This window comes from Triticum dicoccoides, chromosome 4A (assembly GCF_002162155.2).
Source record: "Triticum dicoccoides isolate Atlit2015 ecotype Zavitan chromosome 4A, WEW_v2.0, whole genome shotgun sequence".
Taxonomy (NCBI): Eukaryota; Viridiplantae; Streptophyta; class Magnoliopsida; order Poales; family Poaceae; genus Triticum; species Triticum dicoccoides.
Genome location: NC_041386.1, coordinates 113,455,794 through 113,482,637, shown reverse-complemented (window position 1 = coordinate 113,482,637; position 26,844 = coordinate 113,455,794).

The following is a 26,844-nucleotide window of genomic DNA, read 5'->3' as shown; positions in this document are numbered from 1 at the left end:
GATGAGGCCGCTTTGTACGTCGGCTGGAGTAGCCATAGTATGTTCCTCTATACGGAGGGAGCGTTCCGTGTTTCCCTTTATCGTGATGACGCCGCATGGACCGAGCATCTTAAGCTTTAGATAAGCATAGTGTGGGACCACATTAAAATGAGCAAAAGCGGTATGCCCGAGGAGTGCATGATAGCTACTTTGGAACGGGACAATATCAAAGGTCAAGCCTTCGCTTCGGAAGTTGTTCGGCGAGCCGAAAATGACTTCCAATGTAATTGAACTCGCGTAGTGAGCTTCTATGCCGGGTACTGCTCCCTTGAAGGTAGTTGTGGTGGGCTTAATTCTTGAAGGATCAATGCCCATTTTGCGAACAATGTCTTGGTAGAGTAGATTAAGGCTACTGCTGTCGTCCATAAGGACTTTCATGAGATGGAACCTGTCAATAATTGGGTCGAGGACCAGAGATGCCGAACCTTTGTGACGGATACTGGCTGGGTGGTCTTTGCGATCAAAAGTGATCGGGCGGGCCGCCCATTGGTTGAATTTTGGGGCGACCGGCTCTATGGTGGAGGCGTCCCACAGTGCGCGTTTGTGCTTCCCTGTAGGGATGTGCGTCATGTATATCATGTTTACTAATTTACTTTGGGGGGAAATTGCTTTTGACCCTCGGTGTTAGGTTGGCGAGTCTCTTCGTAGTCACTTTCACTGGGCGGCCCCTTCCCCTTATGTTCGGCATTAAGCTTGCCGGCTTGTTTGAAGACCCAACAACTTCTGTTCGTATGATTGGCTGGTTTATCGGGGGTGCCATGAATTTGGCAGGGCCGATCCAATATCTTGTCTAAATTGGATGGTCCGTTTCTGTTTGCCTTGAATGTCTTTTTCCGTTGACCGGGTTTGGAGCCACTGAATCCGACGTTGGCCGCCGTGTCTTGCGTTCCTTCATTATTATTTCGATGCTTGTGTTTATTGCATCGTGGCTTGCCGTTGCCGTCTTGAACTTCGCAAGTGCCCAGATCACTGGTGTTGTTGCTTCTATGAGCGAGTCAGTTGTCTTCTCCTACGCAAAAGCGGGTCTTCAGAGCAGTAAGGGCTGCCATGGATTTTTCTTTTTCTTGACCGAGGTGGCGGGCGAGCCACTCGTCTCGGATGCTATTTTTAAAGGCCGCAAGGGCTTCGGCGTCCGGACAATCAAAAATTTGGTTCTTTTTAATGAAGAACCTACTCCAGAGCTTCCTGGCTGACTCCCCAGGCTACTGGATAATGTGACTTAGGTCATCGGCATCCGAAGGCGGGACATATGTACCTTGGAAATTATCGCGGAAGGCGTCTTCCAAGTCCTCCTAGCCGCCAATGGAATTTTCGAGCAGGCTGTTCAACCAGTGTCGAGCTAGCCCCTTGAGTTTTAGTGGGAGGTATTTGATGGCGTGAAGATCATCACTGCAGGCCATATGAATACGGAGAAGAAAATCTTCGATCCATACCTTGGGGTCTGTTGTCCCATCATAGATGTTCACGGGTTTAAACCCTTTTGGGAATTCGTGCTCTATTACTTCATGAGTGAAGCAAAGGGGGTGTGCGGCGCCTCTATTTCAGGCCAGATCGCGACGTAGTTCAGATGGAGTCCGCCTGCGGTTTTCGGCCCGGACGCGATTGTGCTTGTCATGTTCGGTTTGATGGCCGTTGTCGTGCATCGAGGCACGCCCTCGCGATCCATAGACCGATCTGGCCAGACCTGCTTTATTCTTCAGGTCCTGCCGCAGGTCATATGTGTATCCCTGAACGGTTGTGTCTCTACCTTTACAGCGAGATAGTATGGGCCGGTGTTCGGCTTGAGTTGCCGCTTTGTCTCGGCCACATGGTGGCCGATCAGCCGCATTACACGCTGATGGTACAGGCTCCCGTGCCTCGTCATTGAATTGAGGTAGCGATTTGCGCTTCGGGTAACTTTTGCTTTGGCGCTCGAGGCCATATTCCTCGGCTGCCAAGACATCAATCCATCTGCCGTTCAGCAGATCTTGATCAGCTTGAAACTACTGCTGCTTATTTTTCAGGCTCCTTGCAGTGGCTATTAGCCGGCGCTTAAAGCACTCCTGCTCGAGAGGTTCCTTAGGCACGATAAAATCCTCATTGCCGAGGCTCACCTCATCCTCGGAGAGCGGTAGATAGTTATTGTCCTTCGAGTCTTTGTTTACGGCCTGTTCATCAGGGCTAACTTGCCCATCCTCTCGATCGTCTTGTTCAGAGTTTTGCTTGACGGGGTTTTCTTGGTTTTCGGCATTATCCGGAGTATTGTTGTCTCTCGTGCCGGTAGTGCAATATTTGCTGCTGCGTGATTTAGAGCGGCGCTGTCAGTGCTTTGGTTGTATCTCGGGAGGTTCATCCTCTATCGGATTTTTCTCATTATCACTGTCACCCTCCTTGGATGTATCCACCATGTACACGTCATACTAAGAGGTGGCCATCCAGTGTCCGGTAAATAGAGGATTTTAGGCCTCCCCTTCTCCGGCATCGTTGTCCATACTGTCGATGTTTTCGGAGTCGTAATCGAGCATGTCTGTTAAGTCCTCGACAGTGGCTAGAAAGTGGGTGGTGGGAGGGACGTAAAATTCCCTTCTCTCAGCCCCTAGTCCGGGCTGGGTGTAGTTCGGACGTTGCTCCTTTGTAATCACGAGGGACCGCATAAAGTCCAGAGCCTCGCTTAAAGGCGAGGTTTGTCGAGGGAGAAAAGAGTCCGTGGAGCATGGCGGGAAGGGAATTCCTTGGCCGAGCTCACACGATGCTGACTCCAAGAGTTCGGAGCCAGTGTCCGGGGAAGAGTCCGGCTTTGTGATGGTTGCCGGCGACACTGCTTCCTCCGGTTCTCCAGTACAGGGACTAGTGGCCACAGGTAGTCGGTGGGTTTAGAAATCCTGTCTTCGATCCTGGCGAGGCGCTCTGGCTCTAAGGCCAGAGCGGAGGTTGGGGTCGTGAATCCTTGGAAGATCAAGTCTCCTCGGATATCAGCGACATAATCTAGGTTTCTGAAACTAATCTGGTGACCTAGGGCATAGCTGTCGATCTGCTCTAAATGGCCAAGCGAGTTGGCCCGCGGTGCGAAGCCGCTGAATGATGACCCATAAGTGTAGGGGATCTATCGTAGCCTTTTTGATAAGTAAGAGTGTCGAACCCAAGAGGAACAGAAGGAAATGATAAGCGGTTTTCAGCAGGGTATTCTCTACAAGCACTGAAATTACCGGTAACATATAGTTTTGTGATAAGGTAATTTGTAACGAGTAGCAAGTAATAAAAGTAAATAAGGTGCAGCAAGATGACCCAATTCTTTTTGTAGCAAAGGACAAGCCTGGACAAACTCTTATATGAAGGAAAGGGCTCCCGAGGACACATGGGAATTATCGTCAAGCTAGTTTTCATCACGTTCATATGATTCGCGTTCGGTACTTTGATAATTTGATATGTGGGTGGACCGGTTCTTGGGTACTGTCCTTACTTGAACAAGCATCCCACTTATGATTAACCCCCATTGCAAGCATCCGCAACTACAACAGAAGTATTAAGGTAAACCTAACCATAGCATGAAACACATGGATCCAAATCAGCCCCTTACGAAGCAACGCATAAACTAGGGTTTAAGCTTCTGTCACTCTAGCAACCCATCATCTACTTATTACTTCCCAATGCCTCCCTCTAGGCCCAAACAATGGTGAAGTGTCATGTAGTTGACGTTCACATGACCCCACTAGAGGGATAACAACATACATCTCATCAAAATATCGAACGGATACCAAATTCACATGACTACTAATAGCAAGACTTCTCCCATGTCCTCAGGAACAAACATAACTACTCACAAAGCATATTCATGTTCATAATCAGAGGGGTATTAATATGCATAATGGATCTGAACATATAATCTTGCACCAAGTAAACCAACTAGCATGAACTACAAGGTGTAATCAACACTACTAGCAACCCACAGGTACCAATCTGAGGTTTGGATACAAAGATTGGATACAAGAGATGAACTAGGGTTTGGGATGAGATGGTGTTGGTGAAGATGTTGATGGAGATTGAACCCCTCCCGATGAGAGGATCGTTGGTGATGACGATGGTGATGATTTCCCCCTCCCGGAGGGAAGTTTCCCCGGCAGAACAGCTCCGCCAGAGCCCTAGATTGGTTCCACCAAGGTTCCGCCTTGTGGCGGTGGAGTCTCGTCCCAAAAGCTTGCTTATGATTTTTTCTCGGACAAAAGACCTCATATAGCAGAAGATGGGCATCAGAGGGCCACCAGGGGGTCCTAGGAGGCAGGGGGCGCGCCTAGGGCGGTAGGGCGTGCCCCCACCCTCGTGGCTAGGGTGTGGGCCCCCTCTGCTATTTTCTTCGCTCAGTATTTTTTATTATTTCCAAAAATAACTTCCGTGGAGTTTCAGGACTTTTAGAGTTGTGCAGAATAGGTCTCTAATATTTGCTCCTTTTCCAGCCTAGAATCCCAGCTGCCGGCATTCTCCCTCTTCATGTAAACCTTGTAAAATAAGAGAGAATAGGCATAAGTATTGTGACATAATGTGTAATAACAGCCCATAATGCAATAAATATCGATATAAAAGCATGATGCAAAATGGATGTATCAACTCCCCCAAGCTTAGACCTCGCTTGTCCTCAAGCAAAAGTTGAAATCGAAAAATATGTCCACATGTTTGGAGATAGAGGTGTCGATAAAAATAAAATAGGGACATGAGGGCATCATGATCATTCTTAGAACAACAATATATATATATATATATATATTATCATATGATCTCTTATGCTAAAGTGACAATTCAATCACAATATCAAGTATGAATCGTAAACTTCATTGGAAACTAACAAACTCTAATCTCAGTCATTGAGGCAATTGCAATTTATCATAACATAGGAAAGAGTCAATATAAGAGCTTTTCAGCAAGTCCACATACTCAACTATCATTTAATCTTTCACAATTTCTAACACTCATGCAATATTTATGGGTATGGAGTTTTAATCGGACACAGAGAAAGATAGGGGCTTATAGTTTTGCCTCCCAACGTTTTACCTCAAGGGTAATGTCAACAATAATAGCTCATGCAGACTCACATCCAATTAGCTATATGTATCTGGATCTTTCCAACACATTGTGCTTGCCAAAGGATAAAATGTAAAAAGGGAAGGTGAAGATCACCATGACTCTTATATAGGTAGAAGATAAAAGTAAAAGATAGGCCCTTCACAGAGGGAAGCAGAGGTTGTCATGTGCTTTTATGGTTGGATGCACAAAATCTTAATGCGAAAGAACGTCACTTTATATTGCCACTTGTGATATGGACCTTTATTATGCAGTCCGTCGCTTTTATTTCTTCCATATCACAAGATTGTATGAAGCTTATTTTCTTCGCACTAATAAGTCATACATATTCAGAGAGCAATTTTTATTGCTTGCACTGATGACAACTTACTTGAAGGATCTTACTCAATCCATAGGTAGATATGGTGGACTCTCATGGCAAAACTGGGTTTAGGGATATTTGGAAGCACAAGTAGTATCTCTACTTGGTGCAAAGAAATTAGCTAGCAAGAGAGGGAAAGGCAAACTCAACATGTTGGATGGTCCATGACAATATAATTTATCTCAGATGAAAGAAAACATAACCCATTACATTGTCTTCCTTGTCTAACGTCAACTCTTTAGCATATCATACTTTAATGAGTGCTCACAATCATAAAAGATGTCCAAGATAGTATATTTATATGTGAACCTCTCTTTCTTTATTACTTCCTATTAATTGCAACGATGACCAAAACTATGTTTGTCAACTCTCAACAACTTTTATTCATCATACTCTTTATATGTGAGCTCATTACTCTCCATAAGATCCATATGATCTCTTTATTTCTTTATATTATTTCTCTTTTTATTTTATTCCCTCAAGATCATAGCAAAATAATCAGGCCCTTGACTCAACACTAAACTTTATTATATATAGCTCACGGACTCGATTACATAGAAGGATCATAAAGCAAAAACTCACAACTAGATCATACTAAAACTTTATTCTACTAGATCAAGATATTATCAAAAGGATCGAACTAAGAAAAATGGTAAAGATAAAAGTGATGGTGATACGATACCGGGGCACTCCCCCAAGCTTGGCAGTTGCCAAGGGGAGTGCCCATACCGATGTCATTATATCTCTTTTGCTGGTGAAGGAGATGGAGGTGATGATGGATAGTCGCACATCGAGCGTAGGAGGTCCTCCAACTTGCGGATAATGCCCTTGAGTGCGATGATATGCTCCTTCAACAAAATATTTTCACGTGTGAGATACTTGTTTTGTATACGAGCTAACTCAATCATCTCGAAAGCTTCGATCTCAGTTGGGGTAAGAAGATTGTGATCAAGTTGAAGGATGTCTTCTGCTGCCGGAACTTGGTCCTCCGTGACCTTCTTGATCCCTTCATCCTTGCTGATCTCCATGGGTTCTTCCCTCTTCATCTCTATCTTCATTAGCCAAGCATCATTGTCACCATTGTTGGAGGAGGAGGACGACATGATACCTGGCCTTAACAACCCTGACAGAAAGCAGCTCGAAATAATAACAGAGAATAATAGTGTGATACGGTGGTCAAAATCTTCGGGAGATTATATAATGAATTTTTACCGACCAAAAGAAGTATCGTGCAAGAAAACGGAGTCCGGAGAGCACATGAGGTGCCCACGAGGCAGGGGGCGCGCCTCCCACCCTCGTGGAAGCCTCGTGTCCTTCCCGGACTGCTTCTTATTTTCCTATTTTTCTAAATATTCCAAAACAGAGAAAAATTGCCATTAGAACTGTTTTGGAGTCGGTTTACTTACTGTACCACATACCTATTCCTTTTCGGGGTCTGAAACATTCTGGAAAGTGTCCCTTAGTATTCCTCCGGGGTTACAGTTTCCATAATATTAGTTTCAGCATTTATAGGATTACTTGAGATATAATGTTTAATTCTTTGACTGTTCACCACCTTCGGATTTGTGCCTTTGAAGTTGTTGATTTTTATGGCACCGGAACGATAGACCTCCTCGATAACGTAAGGACCTTCCCATTTAGAGAGAAGTTTTCCTGCAAAAAATCTTAAACGAGAGTTGTATAACAATACATAATCACCTACATTAAACTCATGCTTTTGTATCCTTTTGTCATGCCATCTTTTAACTTTTTCTTTAAATAGTTTGGCATTCTCATAGGCTTGGGTTCTCCATTCATCCAGTGAGCTAATGTCAAATAACCTCTTCTCACCGACAAGTTTAAAATCATAATTGAGCTCTTTAATAGCCCAATATGCCTTATGTTCTAGTTCGAGAGGTAAGTGACATGCTTTTCCATAAACCATTTTATACAGAGACATACCCATAGGATTTTTATATGCAGTTCTATAGGCCCATAATGCATCATCAAGTTTCTTGGACCAATTCTTCCTGGATCTATTAACAGCCTTCTGCAAAATTAATTTGAGTTCTCTATTACTCAATTCTACTTGACCACTAGACTGTGGGTGATAAGGAGATGCAATTCTATGATTAACATCATACTTAGCAAGCATTTTACGAAAAGCACCATGAATAAAATGTGAACCACCATCATTCGTTAAATATCTAGGGACTCCAAACCTTGGGAAAATAACTTCCTTAAGCATTTTAATAGAGGTGTTGTGATCAGCACTACTAGTTGGAATAGGTTCTACCCACTTAGTAACATAATCAACATCAACCAAAATATGTGTATACCCATTAGAGGAAGGAAAAGGTCTCATCTAATCAAATCCCCAAACATCAAATGGTTCAACAACAAGTGAACAATTCATAGGCATTTCTTGACGCTTACCAATATTTCCAATTCTTTTACATTCATCACAAGATAAAACAAACTTATGACCATCCTTAAAAATAGTAGGCCAATAAAAACCAGATTGCAATACCTTGTGAGAAGTTCTACCTCCCGCATGATGCCCTCCATAAGCTTCGGAGTGACATTTCCATAGGATGGTTCAATAACAAGTGAATAATTCATAGGCATTTCTTGACATCTACTAATATTACCAATTCTTTGACATTCATCACAAGATAAGACAAACTTACGAGCAACCTTGAAGAGAGTAGGCCAATAAAAACCGGATTGCAATACCTTATGCATAGTTCTATCTCCAGCGTGGTGTCCTCCATAAGCTTTGGAGTGACACTTGCGTAGGATCTGTTCCTGTTCATGCTCAGGTATACAACGTCTAATAACACCATCTACTCATTCTTTATAAAGGTGTGGGTCATCCCAGAAGTAATGTCTTAAATCGTACAAAAACTTTTTCTTTTGCTGGTATGTGAAACTAGGTGGTATAAATTTAGCAACAATGTAATTAGCATAATAAACATACCATGGAGTAGTGCAAGAAGCATTTATGATAGCTAATTGTTCATCAAGAAAGCTATCATCAATAGGTAGTGGGTCATCAAGAACATTTTCTAACCTAGGCAAGTTGTCTGCAACGGGGTTCTCAGCTCCCTTTCTATCAATAATATGCAAATCAAATTCTTGTAGCAAGAGAACCCATCTAATAAGTCTAAGTTTAGCATCTTTCTTTTCCATCAGGTATTTAATAGCAGCATGATCAGTGTGAATATTTACTTTAGAATCAATAATATAAGGTCTGAACTTATCACAAGCAAATACAACTGCTAAGAATTCCTTTTCAGTAGTAGCATAATTCCTCTGGGCATTGTCTAGAGTTTTACTAGCATACTGTATAACATTCAATTTCTTATCAACTCTTTGTCCTAGAACAGCCCCTATAGCATAATCACTAGCATCACACATAATTTCAAAGGGTAAATTCCAATCAGGTGGCTGAACAATAGGTGCAGAAATTAATGCTTTCTTAAGTATTTCAAATGCTTCTACACAATCATCATCAAAGATAAAAGGAATTATTTTTGTAATAGATTAGTCAGAGGCCGATTTTTTTTGAGAAGTCCTTAATGAACCTCCTATAAAAACCGGCGTGACCGAGGAAGCTTCTTATACCTTTAATGTCCTTAGGACATGGCTTCTTTTCAATCACTGTTCAAGATATCTTCCGATATGCCGATAAATCGGCCGATTTATCGCTTACCGCTGTCAGACCGATAAGATAAATCGGCCGATAAATCAGCCTATATGGTGATAAATCGGCCGATATGCCGATAAACTGGCCGATTTACCCCTTATCATGGGTCGATCGATAAGTTCCCGATAAGCGATATCCCCAACATTGTTTTCAATAGCATCAACTTTGTCTTTATCAACTTCAATGCCTCTTTCAGAAATTTTATGCCCCAAGACAATACCTTCATTAACCATAAAGTGGCATTTCTCCCAATTCAGAACAAGATTAGTTTCTTCACATCTCTGCAAAAATCGATCAAGGTTGCTCAAGCAATCATCAAAAGAGGATCCATAAACGGTGAAATCGTCCATGAAAACCTCACAAATCTATTCACAAAAGTCAGAAAATATAGCCATCATGCATCTTTGAAAGGTAGCAGGTGCATTACATAAACCAAAAGGCGTACGTCTATAAGCAAAAGTACGGAAAGGGCAAGTAAAAGTGGTCTTTGCTTGATCATCATGTGACACAGGTATTAGAGAGAAACCAGAGTAATCATCTAGAAAGCAAAAATGTGTATGTTTGGATAATCTTTCTAGCATTTGATCAATAAAAGGTAAGGGGTAATGATCTTTTTAGTAGCCTTATTTAATTTGCGGAAATCAATTACCATCCTATAACCTGTAATAACTCTTTGCGGAATCAATTCATCTTTATCATTAGGAATGACAGTGATACCTCCCTTCTTAGGGACACAATGGACATGACTTACCCACTGACTATGAGCAACGGGATAAATTATACCTGCCTCAAGGAGCTTTAGTATTTCTTTTCTTACCACTTCTTTCATCTTAGGATTCAACCGTCATTGGTGATCAATAACTGGTTTGGCTTCTTTCTCTAAGTTTATTTTGTATTGACATAGAGTGGGACTAATGCCCTTAAGATGATCAAGAGTATATCCAATAGCAGCACGGTGCTTCTTCAGAGTTTTCAATAATTTCTTTGCTTCATCCTCTGAAAGGTTAGCACTAATAATAACAGGATATATCTTCTTTTCATCAAGATAAGCATATTTAAGAGTATCAGGTAATGGTTTAAACTCAAACACAGGATCACCCTTGGGTGGAGGAGGATCCCCTAGGATTTCAACAGGCAATTTGTGTTTAATAATAGGTCCTTGTTTAAAGAATACTTCATCTATTTCCCTTCTTTCATTCATGAACATATCGTTTTCATGGTTGAGCAAATATTGTTCTAAAGGATCATTAGGAGGCACATCAATAGAAGCAAGACCAATAATATCATCCTTACTAGGTCATTCCTCATCATGGGGTTGTCTATGAAATTTAGAGAAGTTAAACTCATGAGACATATCACCCAAACCAATAGTAGCAACATCCTTTTTGCAGTCTATCCTATCATTAACAGTATTTAAGAAGGGTCTACTAAATATAATGGGACAAAAGCTATCTTGTGGGGAACCAAGAACAAGAAAATCAGTAGGATATTTAACCTTCCCACACAAGACTTCAACATCTCTAACAATCCCAATTGGTGAAATAGTATCTCTATTAGCAAGCTTAATGGTAACATTGATATCTTCTACCTCAGCTGGTGCAATATCATGCATAATTTCTTTGTATAAGGAAATAGGTATTGCACTAGCACTAGCACCCATATCACACAAGCTATGATAACAATGATCTCCTATTTTAACATAAATAACAGGCGTGCCTACCACAGGTCTATGTTTATCTTTAGCACCAGGTTTAGCAATTCTAGCAGTCTCATCACAAAACTAAATAACATGCCCATCAATATTATCAGCCAAGAGATCTTTAACAATAGCAATATTAGGTTCAACTTTAACTTGCTCAGGGGGTGCATAAGTTCTAATATTACTTTTACGAACCATAGTTGAAGCTTTAGCATGATCCTTTATTCTAACAGGGAAAGGCGGTTTCTCAACATAAGCAGTAGGAACAATAGGATCATTATAAGTGATAGTCTTTTCTTCAACTTTAATAGGTTCAACTACTTTTACTTCTATGGGAGGATGATATTTAAACCACTTCTCCTTAGGGAGATCAACATGAGTAGCAAAGGATTCACAGAAAGAAGCTACTATCTCAGAGTCAAGTCCATATTTAGTACTAAATTTACAGAAAACATCGGTATCCATAAAAGATTTAACACAATTAAACTCAGGTGTTATACCTGACTCCTTACCTTCGCCGAGATCCCAATCATCAGAGTTGTGTTTAATTCTCTCCAATAAATTCCATTTGAATTCAATAGTCTTCATCATAAAGGAACCAGTACAAGAAGTATCGAGCATGGAGCGATTGTTGTCAGAAAGCCGAGCATAAAAGTTTTGAATAATCATTTCTCTTGAGAGCTCATGATTGGGGCATGAATATAACATTGACTTAAGCCTCCCCCAAGCTTGAGCGATGCTTTCTCCTTCGCAAGGCCAAAAATTATATATATAATTACGATCACGATGAACAAGATGCATAGGATAAAACTTCTGATGGAATTACAATTTCAACTGTTTGTAGTCCCATGATCCCATATCACCACATAGCCTATACCATGTCAATGCATCTCCCTTCAAAGATAAAGGGGAGACCTTCTTCTTGATAACATCATCGGGCATACCTGCAAGCTTAAATAATCCACAAACTTCATCCACATAGATTAAGTGTAAGTCGGGATGTAATGTTCCATCTCCTGCAAAAGGATTAGCTAGCAGTTTCTCTATCATACCCGAAGGAATTTCGAAGTAAACATTTTCATTTTCAGTAGGTCCAGTAGGTTGAGGCGCAACTATTGTCTCTACCGGTCGGGGTGAAGATACCCCGAACAAGCCCCTCAAAGGATTACTTTCCATAGTAACAAGTGACAGTAAATTTCAGCACACTATATAAATTGTTCGTTACCAAATTCCACCTACCAAAGGCGCTTCACTCCTTGGCAACGGCGTCAGAAAAGAGTCTTGATGACCCACAAGTGTAGGGGATCTATCGTAGCCTTTTCAATAAGTAGGAGTGTCGAACCCAATGAGGAGCAGAAGGAAATGATAAGCGGTTTTCAGCAAGGTATTCTCTGCAAGCACTGAAATTATCAGTAACATATAGTTTTGTGATAAGGTAATTTGTAAGAGTAGCAAGTAATAAAAGTAAATAAGGTGTAGCAAGATGGCCCAATCCTTTTTGAAGCAAAGGATAAGCCTGGACAAACTCTTATATGAAGGAAAGCGCTCCCGAGGACACATGGGAATTATCGTCAAGCTAGTTTTCATCACGTTCGTATGATTCATGTTTGGTACTTTGATTATATAGACACTAGACGGGGCTAGGGTTGTACAAAGTCAGTTACAGAGAAATGAATCTTCATATCTGAATGCCTGTCTTGCCATCCACACCAAGGTGAGTCCCATCCAGACACGGAGAGAGTCTTCTGTCTTGTATCTTCACGGCCCATCAGTCCGGCCCATGTCCAACAGGTCGGACCCCCGAGGACCCCTTAATCCAGGACTCCCTCAGAGGCTCCCAAGTGACACCTAACCAATCTAGGAGACACCACTCTCCAAACGGTAATAGTTGGTGTGTTGATCATGAACTCCTTGCTCTTGTGCTTCAAATGATAGTCTCCCCAACACTCAACTCTCTCTCATAGATTTGGATATGGTGGAAAGATGATTTGAGTGGAAAGCAACTTGGGGAAGGCTAGAGATCAAGATTCTTGTGGTTGGATTGGAATGTCTTGGTCTCAACACATGAGTAGGTGGTTCTCTCTCAGAAAATGAAAGATGGAAGTGTAGGCACGTTCTGATGGCTCTCCCCATGAATGGAGGAAGGTTGGAGGGGTATATATAGCCTCCAGTCAAAATCTAACTGTTACACACAATTTACCAAACTCGGTGGGACCGAATAGTGAAACTCGGTCAGACCGATTTAGTTCAAAATGTGAACATTAGAGTTTTCGGTGGGATCGACATGATCAACTCGGTGGGACCGATTGTGTTAGGGTCAGGGCATAACTTAATCTCGGTGAGACCGATTTCAATAATAGGAAAACAAAGAGTTGGTCAGGCAAACTCGGTGGGACTGATCGCTCATTTCAGTGAGACCAAAACGTTACGAAAAGGAAATAGAGAGTTTGCATTGTGAACTCGGTGTGACGGATCGCTCATCTCGGTTAGATCGAAATGTTACGAAGGGAAACAGAGAGTTTGAAATCCCATCTCAATGAGACCGAGATCCCTATCGGTAAGACCGAACCGATTAGGGTTTCTAGCTATGGCTATGTCAAATGAACTCGGTGGTCTGGATAGATCAAATCGGTGGGGTTGAGTTTGACTTTAGGTTTAAGACATATGTGGAAATGAGAAAGTGATTGAGGGGTTTTGGAGCATATCCTAAGCATTTTGAGCAAGCAAGCCATTAAGCAACACCTCATCCCCTTTTAATAGTATTGGCTTTTCCTATGGACTCAATGTGATCTTGGATCACTAAAATAAAAATGTAGAGTCTTGAGCTTGTGCCAATATGTGTCCTTAGCATTTCGAGGGGTCCACATATCTAGTCCATGCTATGCCAAACATTGAACTTTCTGAAATGATTATCTTGAAAGAATATTAGTTCAATGAGCTATATGTTGTTAAGAATTACCAAAACCACCCAGGGATTAGTTGCACTTTCACTCTCCCCTTTTTGGTAATTGATGACAACATATAGATCAAAGCTTCGACAAATGATAATAAGAATGAAATACATCATCGCTTTGAGAAGTATGCGATAAGGAAGAGCTCCCCCTAAATTTGTGCAATATTTAAGATTTGCTTTTGAACGCAAATGCACAATCGATTAGGATCATGGGTTACTCTTCCATGTTACATACATCTTGGTGGAGTGCTCAAATGATAGAATATGAAACATGCACTCATCACCAAGACTAAGTGTGAATGATCATATATGAGAGATAGAGAATATAATCATCTAAGCACAAGCATTAAAGTATGATATGATCAAACACATGACCATGCAAGTATCTCACACACACATAAATATGGTATCAACCAAACAAGCAAGCAAATAAGTAGCATGAGAGACAAAAAGAAGCAAAACACTCTCTCTCGAAGCCTATGATCTATACACTTTCTCCCCCTTTGGCAACAAGTTACCAAAAAGCTTGAAAATGCATAGTGCTATGCAGCTCTCTAAGCTTGATATTCGGGAGCTCCAGAGTGTGAAGGTGGCGTGGAGAGGAGTCCTGCAACAAATGCATCGGAAGAGGTTGTGGGCGCTAGCGGAGTTGCAACTGGAGGGGCAACTGAAGTTGTGGCTGCAGGAGCTGAAAATTGTAGCTCTAGTGTCTATCACTGGAACTGCTGCAGACCTCTGCCTTATGGGCACCCTTTGATAAGCATCAGTAGTGGTCTTGTCACTCCTATCCTCAAGCTCTTCTTGGATCTTCTCCATAGAAGTCTGAATTTCTGTCACCTTGACATCCAAGTCATGAAGTTTTGTCTCAAAAATTCTCTCAAGACTCTCTTGATTTTGAGTCAGGTTGGCCAAGCCTTTCTCAATCCTCAAAGTAGCCTGAATGAGATAGCTAAGTTGATCTTGTTTAGACTTGAGAAAAACTTGGGATGCCTCTTCAACACTTGGCATCTTGGCTGCCTTCTCTGCTTTTGCCTTCTCTCTTTTCTCTTGAGCCTCTACTGATGTTGGATCTGAAGCATCCATAACAATTGTGTTGTCCTCACGATCAGGTCTCAAGGGAAGGTGCTCTTTATCCAGGAGATACATGCCCTTGCCCATCTTGGAGTTGATGAGCATTTGAATGTGTGGAGCATACCGACATGATCTCTTTTGGTCTGCTGCAGTTCTCTTGATGGTTTCAACTATCAAGCTCATCACCTTGAATTTCTATGGCACATCAAATAGTTGAAGCAAGTTGATAGAGTGGCCTCTGATCATCCTGTGATCTCCTGATTTGGGCTACAAGGTGTGCCTCAATATAGTGTTCATGGTGGCCAGTCCAGACAACAGATAGTACACTGAGCCTAGCTTGTGTGTTTCCAAGGCCTTGTCAGGAATTTCCTTGTACATGTTGGCCATGGAGTTGTGATCTTTCTTGCGCTTGACATAGACATCAATGCCATCCTCATGCTCTTCAGGGGCATTGATAAGCTTGGCCCACTCAGCAACAGTAGACTGGTACCTTGTACCTTCAGTCATCCATACAATTCTCCCATCTAGGTAGAAGTGAGTTGTTGAATAGAACTGCATGATAAGCTCATCATTCCACTTGGTCAATTTCTGACCCACAAAAGTGTCTACTCCATTGAGTCTGAAGCCCTCATGTACTCCAGGGAATTGGTCTTCGTTGTTGTCAATGTATTTCCAGTCCACCCACTTCATGTCACACACAATGGGCTTCTTATCTAGGAGGATAGTCTCATAAAAGTCCTGTTGTTCCTTGGTGTGAAATCTGTAGTCCACAACAGTTCTTCTCCTTGCAACATAAGGGTTTGATTGCCTCCACAATCTGAGAACTACATCCTTTTTCTCCTTCATGTTTTCTGCCACTGGATGCTTATCATCATGATCAGGAATTTTTGGCTTTAACTTTCTGAGCACTTGGGCTTCATCTTCTTCTTCCATTTCAGGCACTGGGTCCTTGTTCTTCTCAGCAGCTGGTATATTCCTTCTGGATCTCTTGGGTGCAGACTTTGAAGCTTGAGTTGTAGCTTTGGGGGCAGGCTTGGGCTTTGATGGAGCAGCCCCAAACTTGATGGCATCCCCCATCAGCTTCTGTACTTTGGATGCTGGTGCATCATCTTCTTCTTCATCTAATTGGATCATCATTGATGGCTTTCCAATAACTCTAGCCATAGTCTTTTTGACCCCGTATTTCCTTTTCTTTCCCTCACCAGCAGCCTCTTCTTCAGTTGATTTGGAGGCTTCAAGAGTCGAGGCTCTGGCCTTTGACATGGGCACTCTCTTGGTAGGATCTTTCTTGTGCAAACCAAGTTTGGTTGAAACTGCAATGCCAAATTCTTTCTTGACAACTTTCTTCTTGGAGCTAACCTCCTCCTCAACAACAACATAATCTTCATCCTCGGGATCTGAGTTTCTCTTTCTCCTTGTCTGGGTTGCTACCTTGGGTAAGTTGGTTGGGGTGCTGTGCTACCCTCATCATAGCTGCCAGAGGGACTAGTGCCCTCACTCAAGTTAACTTTCTCCTCAGACTTGTTCTGGCTATCACTTTGATCTGACATAGCTGACACTGCCAACTGAAAGCTGACCCTGTGAATAGATATATTTGAGATAGAGTGGATGAGCATCAAAGTGCAGAGATTTTGCAAAACAATTGAGTCAAAAACTTAGTTTTAGTTTTCTACAGAAAGCATTTCAGAGCTACCGATTTGTTGAACTCGGTGACACCGAAGCAATATTAGGGTCTAAACTAGTGGAATCGGTCAGACCAAGACACAGTTCGGTGACTCCGAGATTGCTAGGGTTTCACTGAGAATCGAACTCGGTCACACCGATTCGTAAGTTCCGGTCAGACTGAAAATTACAAGTGCAATGGCCTAGGCCAAATCCGTGAGACCAATTTCTACAACTCGGTCAATCCGAGATGAGTTCAGCGGGAACCTAACCCTAAATTTTGAATCAAAACTAATCTAAAGGAAGTTTTAGCTGGATAGAGTAATCTCATACGTGGTAAGAATCATGGCATTGACCTAAGTGCAGGAATCAGAGGTTAAGATTGCACATAGGGGTCGAGTTCATACCCTAACTTGGCGGTGAACTCGCTACGGCGACAATGATGGCAAAGATTCCCGTTGACAGTGGTGGAGACCAGCGGCGGGAGGTCGCTGGCGACGAGGAGACGATTCGGAGACCTGAGTCGGCAAAGCAGGATATGCGCGGGTGAAGGGTTTAAGAGGAATTTCCAAAATTTGACTCGTGGGTATATATATCCTGACCCTGTTGGTGTGACCGAGTGGAACGACTCGGTGGCACCGAGATGCAGAATCGCAAGCGATTACTGCAACTCAGTGTGACCAAACTGTTCAAATCGGTTGCACCGAGATTGAAAACCTAGATCAAATCAATGAACTTGGTATGACCGAAAGGAATGAATCGGTCAGACCGAAATGCATAGAGAGGTTTTGGAAGTTTAAGTCTATGATGAATCGGTGGCTCCGAGTGTTCCGCACCCAGAGGGTTCGAATCTGACTTGATCAAACTTTGTGATGTAGCATGAATAGAGTTTGAGACGAGAAAAGCATATATAGCTAGAGGGAGTTCTTAGTCATTCTTATCCATCCATTTGGAGAAGGAAAAAGACCAAATAGTCAAAGCAACAAATGGATGTCCTCTAATGATAAAAATATGCAATCAACATGCTCACACAATAAGATGGCAAATGAAATATGTGGCAAAGCATGCACAAACACTCTAGCATCTATCAAGCAATAGGCGATAACTAGGTCATCTATATATGAGTATATTGACTTAGGAGTCAAATGAGATCATTTGATCATAGGTCATACTCATCGTTTAAGCATAAGTGGGGTTACCACTTTTACATAAAGCATTGTTGTGTTCACACCATTAGAGTTGCTTTAGCTCAATTCTTAGAGTAAAGCTTCCCCTAGATGTGATATCCCCCCTAAGAGGGATGAACTAACCTTGGGTTTTGTCGATGATGACTTCATGTAGATGTGAAGATGTGGATGCTCAATGTTGATGTAGATCATTTTGAGCAATCCATTGGAGTGAGTTGCACTTTCAATACCTATATGGGTTAGTCCCAAAAGGAACAAGCAAGGATATCCATAGAAATAGAGTGAAGTACACACAAGATGATGTCCATGAAATCATTAGGTTACCTTGTCCCTTGTCTTACCAACAAGAGGGTTTGCGACTCCTTGAACTAGTGCAAGATGTGGAAGTTGTTTGCACTTGTCCTTGCCAAAATGAATATGAGTGAAGTATGTTGGCGGAGTCACCCTCAAGAACTCTCTATTTCTTCTTCTTCGAGATCCACATCAACTTGATGGGAATCCACGGAGTTGTAGTCGTACTTGATGAAGTAGAACTTGATTTAGTCTAGGGAACCCACTTGACCAAGGCCTTAGAAGCTTCTTCAAATGCATCAATCTCCTCTTGAAGCTTGTCCTTGCCTTTCAGCTTGTGGTATTGTGGTGGAAGATCATCTTGAGCTTGTGTCCCCTTGAAAGAAGTGGGATCATACTTCTCTTGTTGAGGAACAAACTTCTTCTTGGGGTATTGATCTTCTTCCCACTCAACTCCATTGGCATGGAACTTTCGTTCGAAACCAACACCTTGATTCTTCTGGTGCCTTCCTTGCTTGCATACAATTTCCTCAAATTGCTTACTTCTGGCAAGGCTCTTGTAAACACCTTTCTCTATAATTCCCTTCAATAAGCTATTTTCTTGCTCAAGTGTAACTTGGATAAGAGAATCATTAGTGGAATCAAGAGAACTACTAGAAGCAACAACATTGGATTTAGCATGATTATTGTTACTACTAGAAGAAGAATCTTTCTTACTATTGTTGCTAGATTTTACTTGTGGCATGTAAGTAGATAAGAGTAAATGCTTGGCAATGTAAGAAGAACTTTTCTTATGAAGATCATCATTCGTTGCTTTTAAGAACCCATGCTCTTGCTCTAGACTGAGCTTTTCAAATCGTAGCTTCTCATGAGTATTTAAAAGCTCTCGATGATCTTCTAAGGTAGTTTCATGAGCTAACTTAAGAGTGTTTAGTTCTTTAGTTAGATGATCAATCTCGTTCTTATCATCGTCATTCGTTTTATCTTGATTAGCATGATTAATAGCAGGTTCATCATAGTTTTCATCACTAGAGTTGTCAAGTAATAAATCATCATCACCTAGCAAATCATCTTCATCACTATTGAAATCAACATACTGGGGGTGTGATACCTTTGGGCCTTTAGCCATGAAGCATCTTCCAATTCCTTCATTTGGTGAGTCAAATATGTCATAGGAGTTGGTTGACACAAGTGCTAGACCAGCAAAACCTTCATCTTGAGTATATTCGGAGTGGGAATGATAACTTCTCTCGAAGTGGTTGTCGGGTTCGGAACCGGATACCCATTCACCAACATGAGCTTGATATCTTCGTTTTGTGTAGATCCTTTATGACTTGTCCTTACTTTCCGAATCCTTGCTTCTGCAAGAAGTTCTTCGTTTATAACGATCATCTCTACTCCTTATTTCTCTTGGAGGTGATTCTTCCCTTTTGCTTCTCCTTTTAGGTGAGTCTTCTCTTCTTTTGTAGGGAGCCATACACTCATTGGAGTAGTGTCCAGGTCTTCCACAATTGTTGCAATTATGCTCACGACTTGAAGATCTTTTGTCATTCTAGGACCTTGACTTGGAACTTCTTTCCTTTCTTCTACTCTTGTAGAACTTGTTGAAGTTCTTCACCATTAAGCTCAATTCCTCATTGAAGGCTTGTTTCTCACTTGATGATGTAGGAGTATCACATGAGGCTTTGTAAGCACCCCTAGACTTGTTGTGAAGCTCTTATTTATCCTTGAGTGACATCTCATGAGCAACAATTCTACTAATGACTTCCGTTGGCTTGAGATCTTCGTAACTGGGCATCATTTGGATAAATGTGCACATGGTATCATATTTTGCATCCAAGGCTCTTAGGATCTTCTTGATGATGAATCTATCGGCCATCTCTTCACCTCCTAAGTCAGCAATCTTATTTGTGATGAGAGCAAGCCTAGAGTACATTTCAGTGACACCTTCACCATCCTCCATCTTGAACTTGTCAAGTTGACTTTGAAGCACATCCAATTTGGATTCCTTGACGGAGTCAGTACCTTCGTGCATATATCAATCAAAGTATCCCAAATTTCCTTTGCATTCTCAAGATGGATAATTTTTTCAAATTCTTCAGGGCACAATCCGTTGAAGATGATATCGCAAGCTTGAGCATTGTATTGCAGCATCTTCAATTCTTCTGCGGTAGCTTCATGGTTTGGTTCTCTCCCATTTAAGAATTCACCTTGCAAGGCAATACACACATGTCGGTGTACAAAAGTAGGGGTCCCTTTTTTGTACCCTTTACTTGTGCGCGGGCAGTCGCAACCCCGCGCCCGTGGCCACACTTGGCGGGGCAGAAGAAGCCAAGGTTACCAGAGCCATGCCCAAGACCAGGAGCATGAAGAGCAGAAGGGCGAGGTGAACTCCCCCAGCAAGGCCCTTGCCGGGGCGGCCTCCACAACCCCGGAAAGAACCTTGCTGGGGCAACTTGCCCCACACCAACAAGGCTGCCACCCTTGAGCCTAAGAGTTCTGACGCCCTCAACCACATCATAACCAAGGCACGAGAGGCGCCTCCATAGTGGCATGCAGACCTTTGTGAAGACCAAGAACATACAAGACTAGATGAGAATCAGAAGACGAAGATCCTCGGCAAGATTCTTGCAGAGGATACCCACGGTGCCCCCTGGCAAGACCCTTGCCGGGGACGCCCACGATGCCGCGGCAAGACCCTTGCCGGGCCCCCGGCAAGACCCTTGCCGGGCCCCCGGCAAGACCCTTGCCGAAGACATCCGCGGGGCCGCAGCCAGGCCCACACCTACCAAGACTCCACCGCCGTTCCCACATAGCTGCCAGCCCACCAACTAGGCGAGCACCTGCGTGGCGACGTGTAGCCTCCAGGCCAACTCAGCAAGCACCTGCATGGTGGCATGCAGATATTCGTGAAGACTCTGCCACCGCACCAACTTAGTAGCTAGCAAGCTAGCATGGCACTACACGCCTGATACGTCTCCAACGTATCTATAATTTTTGATTGCTCCATGTTATATTATCTACTGTTTTGGACATTATTGGGCTTTATTATCCACTTTTATATTATTTTTGGGACTAACCTATTAACCGGAGGCCCAGCCCAGACTGTTTTTTGCCTATTTTAGGGTTTTGAAGAAAAGGAATATCAAACAGAGTCCAAATGGAATGAAACCTTCGAGAACGTGATTTTCTCAACGAACAAGACCCGGGAGACTTGGACCCTAATTCAACAAAGAAAAGATGAGGCCACAAGGTAGGGGGCGCACCTGCCTACCCCAGGCACGCCCTCCACCCTCGTGGGCCCCCTGTTGCTCCACCGACATACTCTTTCCTCCTATATATACCTATGTACCCCCAAACGATCAGATACGGAGCCAAAAACCTAATTCCACCGCCGCAACTTTCTGTATCCACGAGATCCCATGTTGGGGCCTGTTCCGAAGCTCCGCCGGAGGGGGCATCGATCATGGAGGGCTTCTACATCAACACCATAGCCCCTCCGATGAAGTGTGACTAGTTTACCTCAGACCCACGGGTCCATAGTTAGTAGCTAGATGGCTTCTTCTCTCTTTTTGGATCTCAATACAATGTTCTCCCCTCTCTTGTGGAGAACTATTCGATGTAATCTTCTTTTTGCGGTGTGTTTGTTGAGACCGATGAATAGTGGGTTTATGATCAAGTCTATCTATGAACAATATTTGAATCTTCTCTGAATTCTTTTATGTATGATTGGCTATCTTTGCAAGTCTCTTCGAATTATCAGTTTGGTTTGGCCTACTAGATTCATCTTTCTTGCAATGGGAGAAGTGCTTAGCTTTGGGTTCAATCTTGCGGTGTCCTTTCCCAGTGACAGTAGGGGCAGCAAGGCACGCATTGTATTGTTGCCATCGAGGATAACAAGATGGGGTTTTCTTCATATTGCATGAGTCTATCCCTCTACATCATGTCATCTTGCTTAAGGCGTTACTCTATTTTTAACTTAATACTCTAGATGCATGCTGGATAGCGGTCGATGAGTGGAGTAGTAGTAGTAGATGCAGGCAGGAGTCTGTCTACTTGTCTCGGACGTGATGCCTATATACATGATCATACCTAGATATTCTCATAACTATGCTCAATTCTGTCAATTGCTCAACAGTAATTTGTTCACCCATCATAGAATACTTATGCTCTCGAGAGAAGCCACTAGTGAAACCTATGGCCTCCGGGTCTATCTTCATCCTATTAATCTCCTACTACTTGGTTATTTCCTTTGCTATTTCCTGTGCCTTTATTTTACTTTGCATCTTTATCATAAAAAAACCAAAAATATTATCTTATCATATCTATTAGATCTCACTCTCGTAAGTGGCTTTATAGGGATTGACAACCCCTATTTGCGTTGGTTGCGAGGATTTATTTGTTTTGTGCAGGTATGAGGGACTCACGCGTAGCCTCCTACTGGATTGATACCTTGGTTCTCAAAAACTGAGGGAAATACTTATGCTACTTTGCTGCATCATCCCTTCCTCTTCGGGGAAAACCAACGCAGTGCTCAAGAGGTAGCAACGCCTCGTCAGTTCGGATGCGTGTCGAAGCTAGGCGAGGCGGCGACAGCTGGGACGAGTTTCCTTGCCATCCCCGATAAAGCAAGAAGGGCACGTCGGCAATGCATTAAATGCGTTTGTCCTATGGTGCCAGGAGATAGACTCGATTTCTCTACAACTTTCCACCTCCTATGTGCCACTGTGGCAGCCCCTTTTGACTATAAAAGGAGGCCGCGACGTACAGAGAGAGGATTTGGACTTTTTGGACCCTACACGGTTTGTAGCTAGTCCAAGAACACCAGATAAATATAAACTAGTAGGAGTTGGGTATTACGCATGACTTGCGGCCTGAACCTGGATAATACCCCCATGTTGATCCCTCAAACCCGCTCTTTCCACAGCCCCGCGCCCGCCAACCGTAGCAAAAGGGATTCTTCGTGATCCCGTAGGTGTCGTTTCCCCCAACACCTTTGGCGTGCTAGGTAGGGGGCGCAAGCTGTGAAAATACGGCTTGAAGGTCAGCACATCGACTCTTTCATGGGGATGGTTCGAAGGGAGAGGGCGACGTTGATCAGCCGCCCTCTGGTGCCATCCACAGCTTCGACAGCCATCTGCTTGGCCCCGAAAAGCTAAGTCATGCAAAATTTCGGCTAATTTCATTTATATAAGTCTGCCTTCCTCGAGAGATCTCGTTCCTTGTATGGGAAACCTGAACGCAATGGGAGCCTTCCGCTATTGGCAATGCCCTTGCTCTGTTTCGAGTCCGCTCAACAACTCAAGCGGCCGCGTTGAGAACAGCAAGGTGGCCTACCCGCTACTAGCAGCACTCTTGTCCTGTTTCGAGTCCGCTCAACAGTTCAAGCGACCGCGCTGGGAGCGGAAAGGTGGTTTGCCGGCAGCAAGCACCCTCCCGGTAGGGTGCTTAGGATCCGTCCTCAAAGCACCATGGCATGGGCTTACGCACCGGCAGCCTTATCTCACCAAGCGTAGGGTGAAAACATACAAAGAAAGATCTAACAGGAAGATATCATGCTAAAGTACTGTAGAGTTATATTACATCTAATAATCGTTATGGTTCTAACTTAAGATAAAATTGTCTTGGTCTTGAACTCTTAGCGGCAACGAGAAACGGGGTGCCTAGTCCTGGCACTGGCCCTCCACCCTCTCAGCTCCATCGACACAGTCAATGATGGGCTTGATACACTCCTTGAGCATCGAGAGGTCCGCCTCCTCCAGCAAGCTCACCAACGCGTTGGCAAAGTTGATGGTGGGGTTCCAGAATGCCACCTTGGTGAGTACCTTGGTCAGGGCGCCCCGGGATAGCCTCCGGGACTCATTGGCTAGATAAGTTGCCCGGTTGGAGCGGAGTTTCTCTAGGGCTCCAAGAACACCCTCAAAGAACATGGTCAGTTTGGCGTTGGGACTCACGTTCGGCTCCGGGATGTACCTCACATTCGGCATCCCCATGGCGGCCAGCTTCGTGGTGATCCTGCCGACAACGTCGGCGAGGCGGCTGACCCAACGGTTTATGCTCTCCGCGTACTCCTTGTGTTCGGAGGCATCATTCCTCCCCAGCTACCTCTCCTCCTCCAGGTCCTTGGTCACGGTCTCTTCCCGGGCCTTGGCCTCCGAAAGCGTCCCCTCAAGTCCCTCTAGCTTCAGCTTCAGGTCATTGATGGCATCGTTGGCCTTGGAGAGCAGCTCGGCCTTGCCAAGGACTGTGGCATGGGCCTCCGCCAAAGCGACATTGGCCGCGTCCTTCTCCTCCGTCAGCTCCAGGACATGTTTCTTCAGCCCATCCCACTCCACCTACAGCTCCTTCACCTTGCTGGCATGGACCAGGGCTTGAGCATTGAGTGCCTCCTTGTGCTTCTGCTCCAGCTCCTAGGTCTGCTGCGCGACGAGCTTCTCGACCTCCTCATCCTTGTCAGGGAGTGTGGCGGCGAGAGCCTTCTCACGAGTGGCAAGGTCCTCCTCCTGGGAGTTCAGCTCGGCCTGGTGCTGGTGCCGAGCGGCCTCGTCCTTGGCGGCCAGTTCCTTCGCCGCTGCTACCTCTTGAGCACTATGTTGGTTTTCCCTTGAAGAGGAAAGAGTGATGCAGCAAAGTAGCGTAAGTATTTCCCTCAGTTTTTGAGAACCAAGGTATCAATCCATTACTAGGCTACGCGCGAGTCCCTCACACCTACACAAAACAAATAAATCCTCGCAACCAATGCGATAAGGGGTTGTCAATCCCTACACGGTCATTTACGAGAGTGAGATCTGATAGATATGATAAGATAATATTTTTGGTATTTTTATGATAAAGATGCAAATTAAAATAAAAGGCAATGAAAATAACTATGTGTTGGAAGATTAATATGATGGAAGATAGACCCGGGGCCATAGGTTTCACTAGTGGCTTCTCTCAAGAGCATAAGTATTTTACGGTGGGTGAACAAATTACTGTTGAGAAATTGACAGAATTGAGCATAGTTATGAGAATATCGAGGTATGATCATGTATATAGTCATCACGTCCGAGACAAGTAGACCGACTCCTGCCTGCATCTACTACTATTACTCCACACATCGACCGCTATCTAGCATGCATCTAGAGTATTAAGTTCATAAGAACAGAGTACCGTTTTAAGCAAGATGACATGATGTAGAGGGATAAATTCATGCAATATGATAAAAACCCCATCTTGTTATCCTCGATGGCAACAATACAATACATGCCTTGCTGCCCCTACTGTCACTGGGAAAGGACACCGCAAGATTGCACCCAAAGCTAAGCACTTCTCCCGTTGCAAGAAAGATCAATCTAGTAGGCCAAACCAAACTGATAATTCGAAGAGACTTGCAAAGGTAACCAATCATACATAAAAGAATTCAGAGAATATTCAAATATTGTTCATAGATAGACTTGATCATAAACCCACAATTCATCGATCTCAACAAACACACCGCAAAAAGAAGATTACATCAAATAGTTCTCCACAAGAGAGCAGGAGAACATTGTATTGAGATCCAAAAAGAGAGAAGAAGCCATCTAGCTACTAACTATGGACCCGTAGGTCTGAGGTAAACTACTCACACTTCATCGCAGGGGCTATGGTGTTGACGTAGAAGCCCTCCATGATCGATGCCCCTCCAGCGGAGCTCCGGAACAGGCCCCAAGATGGGATCTCGTGGATACAGAAAGTTGCGGTGGTGGAATTAGGTTTTTGGCTTCGTATCTGATCGTTTGGGGGTACATAGGTATATATAGGAGGAAAGAGTACGTCGGTGGAGCAACAAAGGGCCCACGAGGCTGGAGGGCACGCCTAGGAGGGGGGGGGGGGTAGGTGCGCCCCTACCTCGTGGCTTCCCTGTTGGTTGCTTGACGTAGGGTCCAAGTCTCCTGGATCATGTTCGTTCTGAAAATCACCTTCCCGAAGGTTTCATTCCGTTTGGACTCCGTTTGATATTCTTTTTCTGTGAAACTCTAAAATAGGTAAAAAACAACAATTCTGGGTTGGGCCTCCGGTTAATAGGTTAGTCCCAAAAAATAATATAAAAGGGAATAATAAAGCCCAATAATGTCCAAAACAGAAGATAATATAGCATGGAGCAATCAAAAATTATAGATACGTTGGAGACGTATCAAGCATCCCCAAGCTTAATTCCTGCTCGTCCTCGAGTAGGTAAATGATAAAAACATAATTTTTGATGTGGAATGCTACTAGGCATAATTTCAATGTAATTCTTATTAATTGTGGCATGAATATTCAGATCCAAAAGATTCAAGATAAAAGTTTAATATTGACATAGAAATAATAATACTTCAAGCATACTAAATAAACAATTATGTCTTCTCAAAATGACATGGCCAAAGAAAGTTCATCCCTACAAAATCATATAGTTTAGTCATGCTCCATTTTCATCACACAAGAATGCTCTCATCATGCACAACCCCGATGACAAGCCAATCAATTGTTTCATACTTTAGTAATCTCAAACTTTATAAACCTTCACGCAATACATGAGCGTGAGCCATGGATATAGCACTATGGGTGGAATAGAGTATAATGATGGGGGTTATGTGGAGAAGACAAAAAAGGAGAAAGTCTCACATCAATGAGGCTAATCAATGAGCTATGGAGATCCCCATCGATTGATGTTAATGCAAGGAGTTGGGTTTGCCATGCAACGAATGCACTAGAGCTATAAATGTATGAAAGCTCAACAAAAGAAACTAGTGGGTGTGCATCCAACTTGCTTGCTCACGAAGACCTAGGGCACTTGAGGAGGCCATTGTTGGAATATACAAGCTAAGTTCTATAATGAAAAAT